The 22349-nt window shown below is 49.0% G+C and overlaps 1 protein-coding gene across 1 annotated transcript in view; it reads left to right on the plus strand.

Moving 5' to 3' along the window:
- Positions 1-22349, plus strand: part of LOC127042372 (zinc finger protein 707-like) — a 77978-nt gene that overhangs the window by 12727 nt on the left and 42902 nt on the right. The window lies entirely within an intron of this gene.

A 22349-nucleotide genomic window follows, 5' to 3' on the forward strand; every position in this document is an offset into this window, starting at 1 on the left:
AGAAGAGCCTGTTAGTCTAGCACGCTCCCAGCTGAACTGTTTCAGCAGCTGCTAGGTTTCTTTTTGGCCTGTTACTTTTCTGTCTGGGATGTTGTTGTCAGCTGTGGCACAGAAGAAGGACGTCATTGCGAGCTGCCCATGAAGATAAGATTAACTTTTGCCTTCCTTGCTCGGCTTTACTTGCTTCCTCACCCTATTCCTGCCTTAGTTCCTGTGTTACCTGAAGGCAACGGGGGCCCAGCAGTACGAAGAGGAAGTTAGACAGCTAGACCCTGGTGGCAAAAGTTCTACCACCGCTTGCCACCCCACTCTCTTCTCCCAGCTTCACATATTGACCGCCAGGGACTTGGTGCCCAGCAGCGCAACGGAAGGCAGTGGACAGAGCCACCCTCGCCTTGAAGCTCTGGCTCATTAAACCGTATCTTCAGTCGCTGATGGCCAATGAGAGACCAACAGCGCTTGCCATTTTAGCACTTGAAAATGCCATTGGTCAGTCACTGGATCTCTTTAATGCTGTTACATAACAAATGAAAATAGAATCTCAGTGTGACATTCTGTACCTTTGGGGGAGTGTGCTGTAACCCCCATATTCCTCATTTTCATATAATCGTGATCTTATATACAGAGCATGCCTTGTAAGGTATCAGGGGAAAGGATATGATCTGCTGAAAGTCATTTCTCTACCCATAGATGTTTACCATTCATGCATATGAAGTTATGAGAATTGTGCAGTGTGGTTATCACTATGCTGTAAGGTGGGGGAGTCAGCCAAATATTAGCTCCCCAGTGACAACAGCAAGGAAAGTAGCCAACACCCGGACAGGGTGTCAAACAACCCATCAACAGCCATTGTTCAGCAAGGGAGCTACAGTGCAATCACTTACCTGCAAGAGGACACCCCAGGGGAATTGCTCAGACTTGCTTGGAGAGACGCAGTGATGCTCACCTGACTCTGAAGGGGGAGCAAAGCCAAGAGGGAAGAAAGGACATGATAAAAGCAGAGACATTTGCCATGCTTTGTCTCTCTCGTCCACCTACATCTACAGACACCCCCACACCAAGCAACTGAAGCGCTGACGAAAGGGGAGAGCCTGGCTGAAAAGCCACCAGCCGGCCTGTGGTGAGAAGCATCTAAGTTTGTAAGGGCATTGAAAGGGTTAAGATCAGCTTAGAGTGCATTTTGCTTTTATTTCACAAAAACAACGAGGAGTCCGGTGACACCTTAAGAACTAACAGATTTATTTGGACACAAGCATTCGTGGGTAAAAAGCCCTCTTCTTCAGATGCATGGAGTGAAAATTGCAGATAGAGGCATAAATATATATTGGAACATGATGTAAAGGGAGTTACCATACAAGGGGAGAACCAGTGTTGAAGGCTAATTCAGTCAGGGTGGATGTGGCTCTCTCCAAGTAATTGACAGGGAGGTGTCAATACCAAGAGAGGGAAAATTGCTTTTGTAGTGAGCCAGTCACCCCCAGTCCCTCTTCAAGCTCAAATTAATGGTGTTAAGTTTGCAGATCAGTTGTAACTCTGCAATTTCTCTTTGAAGTCTGTTTTTGAAGTTTTTTGAATGGCTTCTTTTAAATGGCTACTTTGAATGGCTACGTTTAATTGTGTTATTGAATATGAACATGTAAACGTGTTATGGAAGTCCCATGTGGTCTAGTGGTTAGGATTCTTGGCTTTCACCCAGACAGCCTGGGTTCAATTCCCTACACAGGAACAATGCAGAGCTTCTCCTTGGAGGGGAGGCAAAAAACAAAAAGAATAGGAAGGGATCCTGCCAGCAGCAGAGCTGGATAGAGTTGGGAGCAGTACTGGATTTGACATGGTGCCATAGTGCTAGGCCCAAGCTCTGAAGGGACCTGTAACAGTAACTTCCTCCCCTCTGCAGAAAAGGAGCCTCAGAGCAGCCTGGATTCAGTAGGGGAGCTGAGACCCCATAGGGCCCTGGGAGCTGTAGTTCCTTGACCAGCTCCCTTCCTTAGAGCAGAGAAGGAACATTTCCCAGCATTCCCTTGGCTGCTATCAACAGGAAAGGGAGGGGGGAAGCTGTGAGACTCCATGTGCTGCAGCTTGCTGTGGCTGGGGGGCTGGCTGGCTGCTAGAAGGGGGTGCCACCTGTGAATAGGGAAGAGGTGTGACCAAGGAGTAGAAGGCTTTGGCCCAGGTAGCACCCTCAGAAGACTTCCCCAGACAGGCTTAGGGATGCTGGTGTGACCTCGCCTGGCAGCCCCCAAAGATGGAACTGGGTGGACTAACTGGACAGGGCCCCTCTCTATCTGAAGCTGGGCAAGGGAGGTATGTGGATCCCGCCAGAAGGTAAAATGGTAAGTAAGGAAGGGGAGGCTCTACTGGACCTGGACAGCTTCAGATACAGGACAGGAGGATTTCCACTTCTGAGCCATGAAAATAGAAATTGACTTTTCCTTTCCAGATGTATCTAATATTCATAAAGGGAATCTAGCCCCTGCCTTCCAGATCTGAACACCTCAAAATCAGGAGTGCTCAAGCTCAATTTGGGCAGCTGTTACTTCATTTCTCCCAAATCAAATATGCTGATCCACTGTCATTTACTGTAGAAAAAGTAGGAGAAAATTGAGCAACAAACGTTGGGGTCTTCACAGTGCTAACGAGGGCTGGAATTGCTATTTTCAACAGCCATTACACTTTTTTTTTAGTTTTGTTTGTTTAAAAGGAAGACAGTGATATTGCACTGGCAAATTCCCCATAGAAACAAAGAATGGAACAAAAGAATAATAAAGGCACCTCAACTTTCCTCATTTATGTAGGACGGTCTTATTAGATGGATCCAGACATCTTCCAATCACAGAAGCTGATAATTGTTCCACTTTACTGCAGTTCTGTAACCATGCAGGAACCTAAAGGAGGAAAGTGCCTAACTCCAGAGCCTGCAGCTGCCTAGGGCCAGTGCTGAGGATTTAGAGTCCCTAGTGCTGCCCTTGCAAGGTTCAAGCATGCTCAGCCTTGGCATTGCCTCCGCTCCTGCGGCTAGTAGCTGCAGCTGTCTAAGTCTGGCCTCTGGCAGTTGCCCCATGGCTGTAGCTAGAGAAACTACAAGTGGCTCTATGACTCCTGGGGCCATAAAGCTAGAGCACCTAAAGACACTGGAGTTAACCTCAAGGAACAGAGGTCACCAGTAGGAAAGGAATGTCGGGGGAGCAGGGAAGGCGGGAGCAGGTCAGGCTTGCAGAGGGAGCTTCCAGCTGGTTGGGAGCATGTCCAAAGTAGAAAGGAAACAAGTATGGGGAGAGGTGGTGGTGACCAGGTAGCAGACTAGCACGTAGATGGGAGCAGAGGGAGAGACGCCGGTGTCTTCAGATTCCCAAGGGCTAAGTCCTCACTTTGGGGAAATGGTGTTTGCCGGTGGCTTGCTCACATGGCAGGATGGGGGCTGAGGGAGGGATCTGTCAGAACTGATCAGGTGTCTGCTGGCTTTAGGACTTTGAGCTGAGACTAGGACCACATGCAGTGACTGGTGACATGGGGGGGTACTGGAGACATGGCTAGAGAAGGTCTGAATGAGGAAAGATATAAATCTGTGGGGAGTTTCCTTGGTCACTATGAAAGTTCTGCTCACTGTGGACACTGGTAAACCCACATGGGTGTACAGCTCAATAAGAAAACCCGCGGGCTGAGGGAGCTGTGTATGGCAATGCATATAGTCATGGAGAGGTGTGTGATCAAAATGAAAAATGTCTCTGAGGTTCAGTACCGGGTATACGAAGGCACCAATGGCACTGCCCCACCAGGCCCACACTCGGAGCCCACAGTGACTATACTGGGGCCCACAAATATGTTTGGTGCCAGGGCCAACAAAAGGTTAATCCAGCCCTGACTGCCTGAGCACTATTTCAGCCTCACATTTTTGGGTGGAACTCCCACAGTGAGAGCTGCAGAGCACTCCCCCGCAACACACACGCACACACTCGTCCTGGTGTTGGGAGGGGAACAGGAGAAAGGACAAAAGAAGAGATGAAGAGAAAGGAGGGAGGGACAGGTGGATGGAGGAAAAGGTGAAACACAAAGGACAAACCCTAATGTCCCCATGATTCTAAGGGACAAAATCCCAGGTGCGGAATAAAATTCTGCCTCCTTAAACTCATGTTTTCCATGCCTAGAATTCAACTCTCACCAGATGGATCAGACTGAACAGGTTTCACACCTCCAGGAGGCTCTTACCTTCTAAAGAGGGACGGCTGTTTTCTAGTAAAATCACTACAAGGGAAGGAGAAAACTGGAAAGAGGTTTCTCCTGGCGCTCACGTCCGTGAACCCGAATACTCTCTCAGTCCTCAGACAGAGACCTGGAGAAGGAGACTTGCTGAAGCAAAGCCACAGGGGTCTCTGAGGTTTCCCTAGCCCCTGGCCCCTGACTGATGTCAGGATCTCTCTGTGAGGTCACCACCTGCTCACCAATAGTCTTTGACCAATAGTGTGAGGTCCTGCAAAAGGCCTTTGTGATGTCACTGCCACACCCCGCCCTTGCTGTGCCAATGTCCTGCCCCGGCCAGGCACTTTGGAGCTTTGAGCTACTCCCTGTGGATCACCTCACTCAAGGAGCTTTTCTATAGAGCATCCTCAGATGTCTAAGCACACGAGTGCCATGGCAATGAACTGACACACATGGCACCAAGATGAGATCATTAGTAGACTAACCTATAGGAGAAGGACACCCCAGCATTAGTAGGGGAGAAATCCCTACTGAACATGCATTACACCTAGCAGCCCCTGCGTGGGGTCGGGTGGGGGCTGCGGAGGGGGGAGACCTGGGAAAGGGATGGATGGAAAATGTCTGTGCAGCCGGGACATGGCCGGGGGGCGAGGGGAGAAGAGCAGGTGACCCCTGAGGAGCGGGGAGAAAAAGGGAGGGCTGAGATCCCCTCGGAATTACCACTGCCCCCTCCGTGGAGACCCCCCTCCTCTCCTGTCCTCCCCCCTTTCTCCCTAGAGAGCAACAAGCAACATTCAGGCTGACACCCCCTTCCCTCAAACCCCTGAGAAGTTCCCTGTTCCCCTCCCCCCATTGTGCCCCATTTTCTCTCCCCTTTGCCAATGGCCAGTTCAGATCTCAGGTTTGGGGTGTTTCCCCCCATTTTCACCTGCAGTGATTTGTCCTTGTGTAGGTGGGAAATGGTACCCCGAGTGATTTCTGAACTGGGCAGAGGCTGGGGGGGGCCTGAGACAGGGACACCTCTGGGCTGGGCTGGGGGGGCCACTCTCTGCTGGCAACAGGGCGTGGGAAGGGCCAGGAAGGGGAGGGGGGAGCAAGTGTCCCCCATAGAGAGGGTCCAGCCCCAGGCTGCTACCAGTAGCACATTCCTATCCTGGCCGGGGGGGAGGGGCTTTCTCCAGCTGGGACCTGCCCCCTAGGCAGCCCCAGGCTCTGACCGCACCAGCCCCGCCTGGAGCCCCCAGTGAGTGAGAGACCCCGGAGGGGGAGGAAGAGGGAGCACTGGGCCCTGACAGGAAAGTGACTCTCTCCCCTCAGATCTTGGTGTTTTCCTCTCATGTTATCAAATATGCAGTTTGTGACACAATTTCTTTGCAAATCTCAAAGATTCAAATAAAATAACCTAAACATTTGCCCCACTTCTCTCTAGTTGTCTATTTCTAATTGAATATGCCCTGAGATTTTCCTGTCTCTAATTATAAAATAATAAGAAAATCTCAGATTTACACCTTTTCTCAGATTATTGAACACAAAATGTTTGCAAATGTTGCCCATTTCCTCTTTATTCATTTATCAAGTATTCATGTGAAACACTCAGATTTTACCTCCTATCAACAACTGATATAAAATCCCTCTGATTTTCCACTTTCCTCTCTATAATTTGCAAAATGGATCCAAAATCTCTGATTTCCACCCTTTGTCTTTCATTTCTGAACACTGATCTGAAAGCTCAGGTTTTCCCTCTGTGTCATTATCAAATGTCAATTAACAATCCTCTCAAGTTTTGTGCTGTTCCTTATGTTTCTAAATCCCAAAAACTTCTTCCTTCGGGGGAACCTGTTGCCCTGAGTCGCTCTCCATTCTGGATGTTGCAGGGGATTATATTTCCCAGTGATTGTCTTTCCCCTCTCCTTTGAGGATCATTTGTTTCCTCTTTTAGCTCTGTTAGATATTTGCCAAAGAAAGAGAACAGCCTGATATTTAATACACATCAAAGTCAGAGGCCTCCCCCTGTTTGGGGATCAGTGGTTCGCAGCTGGTAGTGGGAGAGTTGGCTGGCCCCTTTTCTTTTCTCCAGCTGGCACAGGATGAGGGGCTCACTCTGAGTGCAGCATGTCTTGAGAAGTATCCCAAACCACAAGACAAATGGTCTCTGTGAAGGGTTGCTTCCCACAGTGCTAAGATGTAGCCACCTCTGGCAGGATCCATGGTGGCTACTATTTGCTAGTGACAGGCCACGGAAATTTCTTACCTATTTTGCCCCTCCATGCCAGGCCTGCACAACATACGGCCCACGGGCAACGTGCGGCCCGTGAAGTCTCACTGTGCGTCCCGCAGCCGGGAATCAAAGGGCTCTGGGCTGCCCGTAGCCGCGGGGAATCCAAACCCCTTTAAAGTTCAGCCGCGGCCGGGATTCAAAAGGTTCTGAGCTGCCGGCAGCCGCAGGGAGCCCAGAGCTCTTTAAATCTCAGCCGCGGCCAGGATTTATAGGGCTCTGGGCAGGCGGGCGGGGAGCTCAGAGCTCTTTAAATCCCAGCCACCAGGGCCGGCTTTAGGCCAATTTAACCAATTCCCTTGAATCGGCCTCGCTCCTAAGAGGACCCCGCACCCAAGCCCCAGTACCAGCAAAAGCCAGTGCGCTGTACCAGGGTGGCCCAGTTTCCCCAGGGGGCAATTTAAAAGGCCTGGGGCTCCCAGCAGGGGCTGGAAGCCCAGGCCCTTTAAATTGCCACTAGAGCCCTGCTGCTGGAGCCCTGGGGTATGGCTGCGGGGCTCTGGGGGCTATTTAAAAAGTCCAGGACTCCCATTGCTTCTACCTCCCTGGCCCTTTAAATAGCCACTGGAGCCCCGCCGCTTCCCCAGGGTTCCCGCGGCTATTTACAGAGCTGGGGCAGTGGAAGCAGGGGCGCCCCGGGCCCTTGAAATAGCCCCCAAGCCCCAGGCTGCTGCTGCTACCCTAGAGGGAGAGGGGGGAGGAGGAGGAGGAGAAGGAGGCACTCACCATAGAGGATGGGCTGTACCCCCTGTACCTGCACCCCCTGCCCTGCCTGCAGCCAGCCCATCCCCAGCCTTCCCCTGCTGCACACCCTGCACCCCCCAGATAAACCGCTGATCCAAAACAGACCCCCCCCCCGTGCCCACCCGGCTGCTTCTCTCCTCAAGCAAACACCAGCTGTGGGTGTTCCAAAGGGATCCCCCTGCCTCTGCTCATTCACTGCAAACAGTAACTGTGTTTGGTTTTTAGATAAGCAGCTCCGGGAGCCTTCAGCTCACAACAAAGCAAATAGAGGCATCACACCAAAACAAAGAGCGTTATCTCTACTTAAAAGCATTATGGGAAGGTTCCGGAGGTCAGTGACAGCGTAGTAAGATTAATCACTGTTTACACTGGCACCCCAGCGCTGCATCACCAGCTCTGTTCTCTTTATTCCTCTCGTCGAGGTGGAGCACATGCAGCACTGTAGCCAGGGAGATACAGCGCTGTATGTGGCTTGCCAGTGTGGACGGGGAGTAAGTTACAGCGCTGTAAAGCCACCACCTGCACTGTAACTCTCCAGTGTAGCCAAGGCCTGAGTTGTAGTAATAATAGCAGCCAAGAATCCGGTGGCACCTTATAGACTAACAGACGTATTGGAGCATGAGCTGTCGTGGGTGAATACCCACTTCGTCAGATGCAACAATAGTCCCATATGGGCTAGTGGTCAGGATTCCTGGTTTTCACCCAGGTGGCCTGGGTTCAACTTCTGGTGTGGGAAGAGTGCAGAGCTTTTGCCCAGAGTGGAGGCAGGAAATGAAAGGAACAGGAAGGGATCCTGCCAGCAGTGGAGTTAGACAGTGTAGGGAGGGGACCCCAGAAGTGGGAGTGGGGCAGTGGTTTGGGGGGAGATGAGGGAAGGATCCCAGCAGTGCGGGAAGTTGACAACCTGGAGAGCACAGGCCTGGAATGGGGACCTGGAAGAGTGAATGTGTCCCTCTAAACCCATCAACTGCAGACTAGGCAGGCTTGGAAGGATTGTGTATTTGTTGGTAAATGTCAATTTCTGTGTAAACACACAACCCAATGGCAAAATATTTCCATCAATAATCATCAAAATTGACAGATGGGCAAAGTAAGAAACATGCTGCTTGAGAACTTATCACGTTGTAGGAGCAGCAGTGATCTGTATGCTCTGTATAACCTGTATGCTCAAAAGGTCTGTTAAACTCCCCCAGCTTGTGTCCTTTCCCGCTTTGAATGCCTGTGAAGTGGCTTTCCCACTCTCCTTTGTACCTCCAGTGAATGCCCTTCACCCGGCCCATCTGGCCAGTGGTTCGCTGTGTTACATTCTATTGCACCTCAGGGAGACTGATCTTCATCGCACCGTCCATCGCTGCGCTGTGGGACACTTACCTTAAAGGATCCTGACATCTCCACTGCCAGGCCTGTCCTGGGAGCGTGAGTATGAGTGTGACACCCTCTCCCATCCCTTCTTTTGAGCTTAGCTATCAAGCTAATAAATGTGCTGCTTTCTGCCAAACTCTGGGGGGGAGGGGCATTATTAGTCCTCTCTAAGCTTACTAACTGACCCAATTTTGGGTAACACAAGCAACATTGTTTGATCTGTTATTGTACCAAAGGGGGAGGTGGTTGTCTATAAAGGAGGGTGAAGACTAAATGCCTCTGATGAGAATGGGATTTGAACCCCTGCAGGCAGAGCATAATGGGGTAGCAGTCCATCACCTTAACCACTCGGTCACCTCATCTGAGCTGTCAAAAAACGGACAGGAGGAGAAATCTAAGGCCGGCAGAGATAGGGACACTAAGGAGTTTTTAAATACTAAGCGAAAGCAGGGTCTGAATGAGCTCCCCTCTCTCACCTAGTGAGGAGCTGGGGAAAGACTTCCGGAACAGACCGTGTTTGCATAGACACACCTACTCTGCCTAGCTATGCAGCATGATGGGGCCGCTTCCCCAAAATGACCAGTTTGGGATGGTCTTGGGTTTCAAATGACTTTAGGATTGAGTGGAATGAAATGTTATTCTCCTTCCTGTATGAGTGAAGGGCAGCAGAACATACCTAGTCCGTCCTGATGGAGGGGTAGGTGAGTGAGGAATAGCTTTTATTGGACTGCAGAGAAGTGATTGAGGACGTCACCCTAAACCAGTGGTCCCCAAACATTTCACATTGTGGCCTCTTAGCCATGGCTGTGGCCCCTCGGAAGCCACGGTCAAGAACCGGGGCTGGGAGGAGTGGGGCTGTTGCTTGCTGGGGTGAGGGGTGCGGACAGGGGTAAAGGGGTCGACGCCGGGCTGGGAGCCAGAGTCTCAGGCTGAGAGTGGGGTTGGGGAAGAGCTGTGGCAGAGTGGTGCTCCCTTCCTGCCCTCTATGTGGGCTGGCTCAGGTCCTGAGGTGCCCCCATGAATGTTCCTCTGTGTCCCCCTAGGAGTCGCACCCCACATTATGGGGACCACTGAACCCTACTCGCTAAGCCGGGGCTAGTGATGCCAAACCCCCGGGAAAGGGAGAACAAGTGTGGGGGCCCCAGCACCAGAACCATGCCCCTACCTTCTGTCTGTGGCTCTACCCCCTTCCACCCATGGCCCCATCCACTGTCACTTCTGTTCCACCCCTTCCCCCACCAGCCCCACCCTATCACTCCTTTACCCCTGCCTCGCTGTGGCCCTGAGACCAGAGAAGCTCTGTGCCCCTGCTGCAGCCCCCGGGCTGTAGCAGGGAGTGGGAGCTCCTCCAGCCCTGGGGCTGACATAGGGGAGACTTTTCCAGGGGGACCTAACTTGGCCAGGGCCCCTGATCATGGGCCCCACTGTCCCCTTGGCAGTGCAAGGTTTGGGGAGGCTGAGCCCCCTTGTCATAAACAGATAGCTAAGGGTTAATGTTCTTTTACCTATAAAGGGGTAACACCAGTAACCTAAAACACCTGACCAGAGGACCAATCAGGAAACAAGACTTTTTCAAATCTGGGTGGAGGGAAGTTTGTGTGTGAGTTCTTTGTTCTTTGTCTTGTGTCTGTGGCGTCTCGGCTATGAGAGTGATTTTTCTATCTCCTGCCTTTCTAATCTTCTGTTTCCAAGTTGTAAGTACAAAGATAATAAGACAATAAGTTTATATTGGTTTTTTTTGTATTTACATGTGTGTAGTTGCTGGAATGTTTAAATTGTATTCTTTTTGTATAATGCTGTTTATTCATTTTTTTCTTTTAAGCAAATAACCCTGTATTTGTCACCTTAATACAGAGAGACCATTTTTATGTCCTTTTCTTTCTTTTTATATAAAGCTTTCTTTTTAAGACCTGTTGGATTTTTTCTTTAGTGGGGACTCCAGGGAATTGAGTCTGCAGCTCACCAGGGAATTGGTGGGAGGAAGAAGTCAGGGGGAAAATCTCGTTGTGTTAGATTTACTAGCCTGACTTTGCATACCCTCTGGGTAAGGGGGAAGAGAGATTAGCTATCTTGGTACTTCTATTTCCAGGACTGGAAACAGGGAGGGGGGAGTCCCTCTGTTTAGATTCACGGAGCTTGCTTCTGTATATCTCTCCAGGAACCCAGGGAGGGAACACCTGGAGGGGAGGAGGGGGAAGGGAAATGGTTTATTCCCCTTTGTTGTGAGACTCAAGGCATCTGAGTCTGGGGGTCCCCCAGGGAAGGTTTTGGGGAGACCACAGCGAGCCAGGCACTGTATAAATCCCTGGCTGGTGGCAGCTTTACCAGGTCCAAGCTGGTAACTAAGCTTGGAGGTTTTCATGCTAACACCCATATTTTGGACGCTAAGGTCCAAATCTGGGAAAAAATGTTATGACGCCCCTCCCCCCTGAGCCTCCATTACGAGCCGCCCAGGCTACCACTGCTCAGTGTGTGGCCAGTCTCTGTGTTTTCTGCTGCTCGTTCTGGGGAGCCTGGCCGGCCTTAGGGGTGGTGCCCCCCGATAGCCGCCCAGGGCTCCAGGGGTCAAATGGCACCGTGTGGCAGTGCAAAGGTGCTCACTGCTCTCCCCTGCCCCAATGCTCCTCCATGGGTCCATAGAGGTTTGAGGGGAGTAAGGAGCAACCCTATGTGCTCCATGCGTCCTGGTCACTTTTCCCACTTGGGCTGTGCTGTGAGGGGAGCATCAGAAGCTGCTGCTCTCTGCCCTCCCGCTATGCAGCCCGGCTGAGGAAAGTGACCTGGATGCAGGGAGCTCGGATGATCTCACTTCTTGCCCCCACATCCCACAACCCCTAGGGGTGCCCAGATGAGCAGCGTTCCAGGGAGGAGTGGGGGGCAGCAATGCCAGCTGCTCCATGCACACAGGTCAGTCTCCCCATGTGGGTGCAGGAGGGGATGCAAGGGTTTCTGTGATGCCTATTCTATCAATATCGTCACTCAATACCAGGCACTCAAATTCACCAGTCTTAGTACTTAGACGTTTAGCGTTTGTATTTAAGCACTTCTAAAATGTGTCCCATTTTAGCTGTCTGCTATTACATGATGTAATTGAGGGAGACTCTTTCATTTCACTGTTTCTCATCAGAACCTACCTGTACATTATCATCTTCCATCCTCTCCACCTTACTAGGCTATAGAGAATCCCTGTGAATAGTTCCTCTCCTAACGGATGTCTCTGTCTGAACCCTGTGCTCCTCAGCGCCTGTCGGCTTTCCCCAGCTCTGAGGCTGTGTCTACACCGCGCACCTTACCACGGTGCAGCTGTGCCACTCTAACCGTGCCATTGTAAGGTGCGCTGTGTGGCCGTCCTTATCGCTGAGAGAGAGCTTCCCCGGCAACAAAGCCAAACTACCTCCAATGAGGGGCAGGAGCTTTGTCACCGGGAGCACAGCTCCACCTATGATGCGCTGTTCACACTGCCGCTTTTCATGGCTCAAATTTTGGCATTCGGGGAGTGTTTTTTCTCACCGCAGAGAGACAAAATTTTTAGCAACAAAAGCCGAAATTAAAAAAAACTCCTCTGCAACCTATTTAATTTTACCTTTATACAACCTTTATACTGCCTCCAGTTCTGGTATCCTCATTTGAAAAAGATGTTGTGAAATTGGAGCTAGGGCAGCAAAGAGCCACCAAATGTTCTGAGGGCTGGAGAAAAATGCCTTCCAGTGAGCTATTGAAAGAGCTCAACCTGTTTAGCTTATCAAAAGAAGATTGAAAGGTGATTTCATTGAAATGTTGAAGGGCCTTAATGGAGAGAAAAGATTGGGTATTTACGGGCTCTTGAATGGAGCAGAGAAAGGCATAACAAGACCCAATGGCTGGAAAGTGAAAAGAGACAAATTCATATTACAACTGAGGCACAATAGTCAACAGCGAGGATGATTCACCACAGGAGCAAGCTACCAAGGAAAGTGGTGGATTCACCATCTCCTGATGTCATTTAATGAAGACTAGATGCCTTTCTGGAATGTGTTTGCCCCCAAAGTAGCTGTTATGTCATACAGGAGGCCTGTGATATGCAGGTTAGATGCTCTAATGGTGTCTTCTGACCATGAAGTCGACTAATTTCTGAAAAACTGAGTGTAGCATTGGGAGCAGCGTCTGATGTTTTCCTGTCTAGCCGGCTTGCTGCCTAGAACGAACGCTCCTTGAGTGGGGTGATCCACAGGGAGTAGCCCAAACCTCCAAAGTGCCTGGCCAGGGGCAGGACATTAGCCCAGCAAGGGAGGGGTGTGGCAGTGACATCACAAAGGCCTTTTGCAGGACCTCAGACTATTGGTCAAAGGTGGTGGGGAGGTGGTGACCTCACAGAGAGATGCTGACATCAGCCAGGCAGGACAGGGGCGAGGGGCCAGGGAAACCTCAGAGACCTCTGTGGCTTTGCTTCAGCACGTTTCCTTCTCCAGGTCTCTCTTTGAGGACTGAGAGATTATTTGGGGTCATGGACGTGAGCGCCAGGAGGAACCTCTTTCGAGTTTCCTCCTTCCCTTGTAGTGATTTTACTAGAAAACAGCCGTCCCTGTTTAGAAGGTAAGAGCCTCCTGGAGGTTTGAAACCTGTTCAGTCTGATCTATCTGGTGACAAGTGAATTCTAGGCATGGAAAACACGAGCTTGAGGCAGAATTTTAGTGCGCACCTGGGATTTTGTCCCTTAGAATCGCTGGGGACATTAGGGTTTGTCCTTTTTGTTTCACCTCTTCCTCCATCCCTCCCTCCTCTTCTTCTCTTGCTTCTTTTGTCCTTTCTCCTGTTCCCTTCCCAACAACAGGACGGAGGTGTGTGTGTGTGTGTTGCAGGGAAGTCCTCTGCAGCTCCCACTATGGAAGGTCCACCCAAAAATGTGGGACTGAAATAGTGCTCGGGCAGTGATCCCCACCGGTGACCTGGGCCATCCTTTGGGCTCTCTGGTGAGAACCCTCAGCCTCCCGTCCTCCGTCTCTACCCTGATTGGTTGAGCAGGGGGATGTTGACAGGGAGGAGACTCAGGTCCTTGTTGTTCTCTTTTAAGATCAAGTAAATAAGTCAGAACCAGTTCTATCTTTGATTAATTTTGCTGCTTCTCTGCATTAATTGTCTCTGAGCAGTTGATGATTCCCTCTAACATTGCAGTTCTCCTCAAATACTTGCTGAATAATTACTGTCACTGTTGTTGGTCTGGAGCTCATCTGAGAGCACAGTATTCAGGTCATTCAATGTCTGAAATTCAAGATCCGATGGTTTGTTTGAAAAACAGGGCTCTTCGGTCCTATTCCCAACACTGCCTCTGACGGGCTGTGTGACCTAAGACAAGTCAATTCTCCTTTCTCAGCCTGAGCTTCTCCCTCTTTCAAGTAGGGATAATAATGATCCGCTCTTACCTACCTCATGGTGGGTGAAGGATGCGGATCCATTTGGGAGTGTCACTAGAAGTAGTGCATAATATGAAGTTTCCCAGATTATGACATAATAGATTAGCTGAAATCGTCTATTTTATTTGTATTTTTTATTTTGAAATTGTTAATAGTAGCAACGACTTAGCTCAGATTGAAGCATCTTATCTAATGGTTGAGATGTAAGTGTCTCCTCTTTGTGTGCGAGGAGACAATTTAACACACTCTGACAAAGAGGAGATGCTTTTGTTTTGCAAGAAAATATTTTTGCAAAGATCTTTCATCCCACTTGTTATGATTCTGAGAAACAAACTGGTTTAGTCTAAATGGGATTTTCGGACAGAAACGGTTTGAATGAAATTTTCCCACCATCTCGATTCCTGGGCGCTGGGGTGTTTTCATCTGTTAGAACAGGAGTCAGAACTGGTTGCTTCTCTTTCTGGCTCTGCCATCGCCTTGTTGTGTAGGCCTTGGGTAGGTCACTTCCCTTCTCCCATCTGTCCAATCGGAACAGGAACAGTTCTCGAACTATGGGCAGTTTAGAGCCCAAGTGAGATAAGGGGTATTAAAGCCCTCTGTGAAGGAGAAAGGGGAGTTTCACAGTGTTTAGCACCAAGGAATTCTAAAGTTTGCTAAAATGTCTAGTCTGTGGAAACAAGAAATGGTCGGGGCCAAACTTATTAACCACTGCCTTTTTAAAGCCCATTCAAAGATGTGAGTCCCTATCTTTTAGGTACCTGTGGTTCTTTGCCAGCAGCAGAGAAGAGGTTCCTGCCTCCGTTTTTGTGGCCTTAACAAACCAGGTGTTGTGCCCCAGTTCTCGTCTGAGACCCCTGAAAAAGAACATCTTCCCATCCATGAACAAGACAGGACCTATCTTTCAAAGGGGAACAAAAAGACCTCTGGGACTTACAGACTAGCTAGCCTGACTGCCATAGCTGGAGAGATCCTGCAATACATTCTTAAACACTCAGTTTGTCAGCAGCACCTACAGGATGATTTGGTTCTTCTGACTAGTGAGCGTGGAATTGTCAAGAACAAATCATTCCAAACCAATCCTCTTTCCTTCTTTGGCAGGGTTCTGGGCCTGGTAGAGGTGAGTAAACAATAGATGGGATCTAGCTTGGTGTTACTAAGGCTTTCGACACAGTCCCATAGGACATTCTCAGAAGCAAACGAGGGAAATGTAGTCCAGCTGCAATCAGTGTAATGTGGGTGCAGAGCTGGTTGAAAGCCAAGACTCCAGGAGCCCTTCTCCATGTTTAGCTGCCCAACGGGGAGGGTGAACCTAGTGGGTCTGGCAGGGATCAGTCCGGTGTCAGGTACTATTCTATATTTTCATGAATGATTTGGAAAATGGAGTGGAGAGCATGCTCCTAAAGTTTACAACTGACACCAAGCACTTTGGAGCACAGGATTGAAATTCAAAACACCCTTAACAAATTGGAGACTTGGTCTTCTTGAGCCAAACTCCATGGTTAGGGCTCTCTCTCTACACTGGGCTGAAGTGAAACCCCAGAGCCAAGCACTCCTCCTGGGCAGTGAGCTCCGACCTTGAATGGTCAGATGCTGCTTAGCACTGTCAGAGCAGCTTTTGCTGGGGGATTCTCCCAGCACTTTCCAATAGCGGGAAGGTATGAAATCCCCATTTGACTGCTGGGGACAGAGCCCGAGAGTGGGGAGCAACTTGCCCAAAGTCCCCAGAAAAAGGAAAACAACCAGCAGAGGAACCAATAGGAAACCCAGCAATGGAACTCAGGAGTCCTGGGGGTGTGCTGTGGTGACCAGATGTCCCAATTTTATAGGGACAGTCCGAATTTTGGGGTCTTATCTAGGATCCTATTACCCCCCACGCCGTCCCGATTTTTCACACTTGCTGTCTGGTCACCCTAGGGTGTGCACATGTGTGGGTCCCAGCTGCTCCCTGCCCCCCTCATTGAAGCAGATGTGCAGGGTTACTGCCCTGGGAAGTGCAGGGCACCAGTGGATGTGGGGTTGGCTGGAGGTAGGGTCTGGCTTCAGGCAGGGCAAGGGCTGCGTGGCTGGCTGGCTTCAGGCAGGGGGGTGCATCAGGGGTTGGCTGGAGACAGGGCAGGGAGGATGCGGCTGGTGCAGGCAAAGCAGAAGGTGCAGGGCTGGCTGGAGACAGAGGCTGACTGCCGGCAGGGCAGGGCAGGGGGTGCAGGGCTGGCTGCAGGCAGGGCGTGGGGCAGGGCCGGTGCAAGGAAGTTTCATGCCCTAGGCGAAACTTCCACCTTGCACCCTCCCCCCCCGCACCCCTGCCCTGAGGCGCCCCACCCGTGGCAGCTCCCCCCTCCACCCTGAGGCTCCCCTCTTGTGGCAACTCTCCTGCTCTGCCCTGCGGCATCCCCGTCGCCCGAGCTCACCCCTGCTCCGAGCACGAGCACCCCGAGCACGCCGTGGCCGCTTCACTTCTCCCACCTCCAAGGCTTGCGGCGCCTAAGCCTGCCAGGCAGTCAGGCACCCTCCTCTGAGCCACAGCAGCCCTGACAGTTGACAATAGAGGCACCTTAACCCCTGAGTTCCTTCAATGTGTCCCCCTCGGGGGTCCAGCTCCGATCACCAGATACTCGGGGTATGTCTATACCACCTGCCGAATCGGTGGGCAGCGATCGATCCAGCGGGGGTTGATATATCGCGTCTAGTGTAGATGCAATACATTGAGTGCTCTCCCCTCGCCTGCTGTACTCCAGCTCGGTGAGAGGCGCAGGCAGAGTCTACGGGGAGCTGCAGCAGTCAACTCCCCGAGACTGTGACATTATAATTGTTAGGCCTGAATAAAGATATAGCAGACAAAACCAGGTATGCCAACCTGACCAAAGTCAGGCTAACAGAGGTTTGTGGGTAATCCCTGAGTGGAAAACACTGAGAAGCAGCAGCATGTCTCACAAGCGCTGGGAAAAAGTGAGATAAGAGAGAAGCTGCATTCCTGGCATAGTACCAGATGTGCTGTGTTCGGGCAGCTCCTTCGAAGAACTGATAAGAGTCCTAGTTTCCCAGCCTCCTTGTTTTCGCTCCCTGGTTTTGTTCTTTGTTTGTTTTTAACTCCCCTACATTTCTAACTTTAGGCATGCATGTATACTAAAGGTGTCTAGTTTCTAGTTGTTAGAAGAAGGGGGTGGGTTGCTCCAGTGAATAATTTATGACGCGACGGAACTGTCTATATAGGCTTGTACTAAGATGTAAAGAGCAGGCTGGTTCTCTCTGGAGACGAGCTGCTCTCTATTGATGCGTGCACTTGTCAATAAAGAGCTTTTGATCGGACCTTGCTGGTGTTGCCTGTCTCTCTCGCGGTCAGACAACGAACTTTGCCGTCTGGGTTAGAGTCCCTGACATCTTTGGCGACTCCGCCGGGACCCGTCTGACTCTCCGGCGGGGGATCGGACCCTGAGGCAACGCAGCGCGCATCCTCCAGTTTAGAGGAGCCTTGCCTGGTGATCTGATCTCTGCGTTGGCGATAAGGCGTGTTCTGTGAACCAGCTGAAACTCTTGGAAATCCAGCAACGTCCACCTACCCATTGAGTAGGGTCCAGGTTGTCGGGGTTAGGGTCCCTGACTACTTAGGTCTGGGTTAGAGTCCCAGTCCAGGTCTGGGTTAGAGTCCCAGTCCAGGTTTGCACAGGATCCAAGTTGTCTGGGTTAGAGTCCCAGCCTGGGTTTGAGTCTCAGTCCAGGTGTTCAAGTCCCTGGAGAGGTAAGCGAGCGCTCGACGCGGGGAGGTGGGGGTTAGAGTCCCTTTACCTCGACCCGGGGAGGAGGGGTTAGAGTCCCTTCATTAAAATGAGACAAGTTGGCAGTAAGTGCCCGGGGGATGCCCCGTTGTCTCTGATACTTAGAGATTGGAAAGAGATTTCTGAGACAGCTGATCTAGTTAAATTTAAGATGAGAAATCTGTGTTGGATCCAATGGCCATCATTTACCTTTCATTTGTCCCCAACTAGAGACTGGCCGGTGGGTGAAACCTTTTCCACAGATAGGAGGAACTCCTTAAGGGATATTTTGGTTGATCTTAGGCCGAGACAAATGGATTACTTGTTTGTATGGTATAATTATAAACCCATGGAGGGATGGGTAGCTTTTGAAGCTGTTTGTATGGAGAGCTCTTGTAAAAAAATCACCCACCATATGCACCAGAGCCGCACCGGGAGGAGGACAATTTTGTTCCTGTTCTTCCCCGTCTGATGGAGTGCAAGGATTCAAAAGCAGGTTAGGGACAGTTCAGGGACAGAGGAGAATCAAGGGGGAGCTCAGAGTGATGTTCCCTCATCTTCAGAGGAATCAGGCAGCCTCACCCCCTCTGTGCAGCCTCCAGCCAGCCTTTTGCAAACTTGGTCAGGGACTGCTTTTCAAACACCCCCAATATTACAGCAGCCCTTGTCCTTGCCCTTGTGGACCCCCACTAGGTTACTTAACTCCATGAGAGAGAATGTTTCTGAGATACCTCTGATATTACAAGCCTCATTGAGAACTTATCTGGTTCTACTGGTTGCTGGGGAACATGAGATGGTTTTACCCATACCCTGTTTGCAACTTCAAATTTGTTTAACTGGCAGTGCACTATGCCTCACTTATGAGACAATCCTGAGGCAGTGGAAAGAATGTTCTGCACAATCTTTTTCACTCATGTGCCCACTTGGGCAAATGTAAATCAGTTATTAGATACTCTCATGACAGAAGATGAAAGACAAAAAGTAAAAGAAAAATCTGCAGCTCATTTGAATGCACCTTGGCTAATTACTGACCCTAACTGGAATCCCAATAATCCAGCTCAAAAGACAAAGTTGGATGGATTTTTAAAAGCTGTTTTGAATGGTATTAGAGATGCAGGGGAGGCTACTCCAAATTGGAGCAAGGTGACTGCTTGTGTTCAGCATCCAGATAAGCACCTCTCTGACTTTTGTGCTCGACTGATTTGTGAAGTTAAAAAGCATGGGAATTTAAATCCTGAAACTGATCATGGAAAGGAGATGGTTAAAATGGTTTTCATGACACAATGTGCAAAGGATATTGCAAAAAGATTTAGAAAGCATCCAGATGGTACGCAAGGGAAAAGTTTGTCTGAAGTAGTTAGCATTGCTACTAGAATGTTTAATGGGAAAGAGAAAAAGAAAGAAAAAGACATAAGGAACGGGTTAATTTAAAAATCATCTTGGCCCCGGGATGGAAGGAGGGGGGTGCTCTGCGTTCAGGGTCAGGAATCGGCGCGGACTGTGCTTGGTGCAGGGAGGGGCTGCTTTCGGCCCCAGCTGGCTGTGAAGGAAAAAATATAGACAGAGGCGAAGCAAAGGAAATACAAGTTACAGAACTGAAATTACATTTGCAAAGCTTAACTGTCCAGTAAGATCCAACAGTGTGCCTTTGTGACCCTGGAGTCGGTGTGGCTTGGTGACACCAAAGAAGCCACAGGCAGCCGACCTGGACTGGAATCTCTGAAAGAGACGCCGCAGGAGATTCCAGGGTGTAAAAGAACAGCCCTCCCAAGAGCAGAAGCATGTTGGAAATTCTGGACAAGCTGTATACAGGATAATCTCCCTTCCACCTCTCCCCCTCCTCTGAACATTATACACAGAAGTGGCCAGTCTGGACGTACGTGTGTAAGTATGAAAGGAGCTTCGGGCTTGGGGCATTAATATTTTCCTGAGTGATGTGAGAGCGTTCCCAACACTCTCCGTTGTTGTTTTATTATTTTATTAATGAAGCTTTAAAATTCAGTTATATGGTGTGTTTTCTTTATCTTCCCCCAACGATCCTGTAGTGTCAGCCTGATCATCTGACATGAGGGATAGATTGGTAACAGAAATTTGTCACAGTTTGGTGAGCAATTAAGAAGGGGGGAGCCCTGCAGAATTTACACCATCTATTTGTTTTACCCTTGTTATTTTGTGTTTGCTTTGCTTGGTACTGTTGGTGTTATATGCTGAGAACTGCATGAGTAAAAGTGAGTCCTAATAGGATAAGGAAACACTATTTGGTTCTGGTTCTGTTCTATTTAACCAGTTACTGTTGTTGTTTTTTTTTCTCTGTTCATTTGGGTGTTAGGAGTGTGGGTGGAACTGAACCTCTTGTTCGTAATTCCTCGGAGTGGAAGCCATGTGTGTGAGACAGCTCTGAGGTTAAATTGAGATCCTTCTGTCCTGTCCCCTGTAGCGGTCAGTGTATAGAAGTGGGAAAGTCTGGCTTAGACTGTAATTCCCTCTGCTCTCTGTGTAATTCTCTTTTCTGTTTAAGTGTCAAACAGATGAATGAGTCTCTGGGTAAACCCTCTAAGAGTAGTCCTTCAAATTATATGTTAAGTAAATGGCCTTTGCCCAATGGGCCATGTGTCTTCGTCTAGGTGGCAATCCTCATGAAGGAGGACTCGGGTAGTCTTGTGAGTAAGAATGTTTAAGGGAAGAGACCAGGAGGGGTGGGGGGCTAGTTGAGAAGCCCACCCTCCTAGCTAAACTGGTAGTGGAATAAGTTGGTGCCTATGGAAGGGACGGTTCAGTGAGAAAAGCAGGATCGGGCCCAGGCGGGCAGGCAACAGACAGAGAGATTGGAAAACAGGTTGGAAAACTTTAAGGGTGTAGTGGAAGGAAGGAGTAAGTAAGTGTAAGCATGGGGATTTCAAATACCCAGAACTTACTTGGAATGGTGATTTGAGTTGATAAAAGTGGCTGTTGGGAGACAAGCAAGTGATTTAAGGGAGAGTGAGAAGTTAACTCTGTAGTTGCTGGAGGAAACAGCAGTTGAACTTTGTAAAAATGCTAAAGAGGAAAGTTCTTGGTGTCTTTGAAATGTTTGTAAATAAATTGAGGCAAAGAGATTGTTAATTGCAATCATTTAGAATTTAGTTAAATTAGCTGAAGAAAATATATAGTGCTATGTCATTGAAATTTTATTAGGCTGTAAGGGCACTATAAGTAGTGATGTTTTCTTTCAGTGTTTGAAAGCAAGAGTTAAAAGTAAAAAGCAAGCCAGAAAGCATCTGTATTCATGCAAATTATCTAACTGATAAGATAGGAGCCACTGAAACCTGGGCTGCCTATGAAACACATAAAATATGGGATAATTCCTCTGTTTTTCCTGAAATCAACAAGGGTATTTGTCTATTTTAAGCAATGATTGTCTGCCCAGAAGGGGTAGACCTCTGTTTTTTTGTCTTTCAGATAATCAGAGAAAACTGATGCCAGCTAAACAGCATTCAACGTGCCATGCATTTACTGGCACAATAGAAATTATGTTTTGTGTTCTATGTTCTGTCTTGTGGTGTTTGTCTTGTGGCCGGAATTTTTGTGTTTAATATTTTTATAAAATAATCTAGTTTAAAATCAAACAAAAAGGTTAAATTAAAATGCAGATACTTGTTTTGTTCAACTTGGAATACAAAGTGTTTAGATAAATCAGGAGAATGTGATATACTAAAGTCTAATGCATTTCCTTAAGTAAGGAAAAGAAACTTTATTGGTCAAATTGTTAATTGCAAAAATTGTTGTTAAAATTTGCATACTAACAGTCTTTGAAAGCAAGGACATGAAAAGTTAACCCACTCCCCATATTGTACATGGGATCTTTCTGGCTACCTCAGATTTCTAGCCAGAGGGCTGGGGATGGTGGAAGGCTATTGGACTAGAGGTTGTATTAAGTGAACTCCTCAAAGTGGGTGTGCTTGTCCTGGCTTGTTGCTCGAAAGCTCTGTAATAAGGTTATTTTAGTAAAAGGGTGTGTGTGGCATATATTAAATAATAAGACTAATGTACTGTATAATGACAATGTGTAGGTGTTCATTGTTGGGAAAAAGGTGTATAAGTAAAAAGTGAAAGTTTCCTTTGCAGGTTAAAAGAAGCCAAGAAAGGAAGAAGCACAAAGAACAGAATGAATTAACTGAAAAAATAAAATAAAATAAAATAGCAAGCTCAGGCTATAGATAAGACACTGACTCCATTCAAGGACACTGCTCACAGTTAAGACTTGGTTAACAACCAGGAAAGGGAGGGCTTGAATTTGCCCATGCAGCTATGAGATCTGAAAAACACTGCCAGGCACTAATGAAATGTGTTAAGTTTTTTTTCTCACAGGTAAGGAAGCGCTACCCAAAGACCCTAGCAGCCCTGCCACTCCTTGGAACCAGGAGACGGGATTGATGTAAAGGTCCACCAACGAAAGACTGCCTTGGCTCCATGCTGGAAAGGCCCTTAAGTCCTGATGACTACCAACACCGCTGTGAAGTACCAAAGACTGACTGCTTGGACCCAAGATTCTCACTGCAAAAAGACCCCTCCACATTGGGAGAATTCTCCTACTGATGATTAGCCTATTTCACCTTCTAGCTCCACTGTGCCTTCTGGACAGTAGGGAAA

The sequence above is a fragment of the Gopherus flavomarginatus genome, unplaced genomic scaffold, assembly GCF_025201925.1.
Source record: "Gopherus flavomarginatus isolate rGopFla2 unplaced genomic scaffold, rGopFla2.mat.asm mat_scaffold_37_arrow_ctg1, whole genome shotgun sequence".
NCBI lineage: Eukaryota > Metazoa > Chordata > Testudines > Testudinidae > Gopherus > Gopherus flavomarginatus.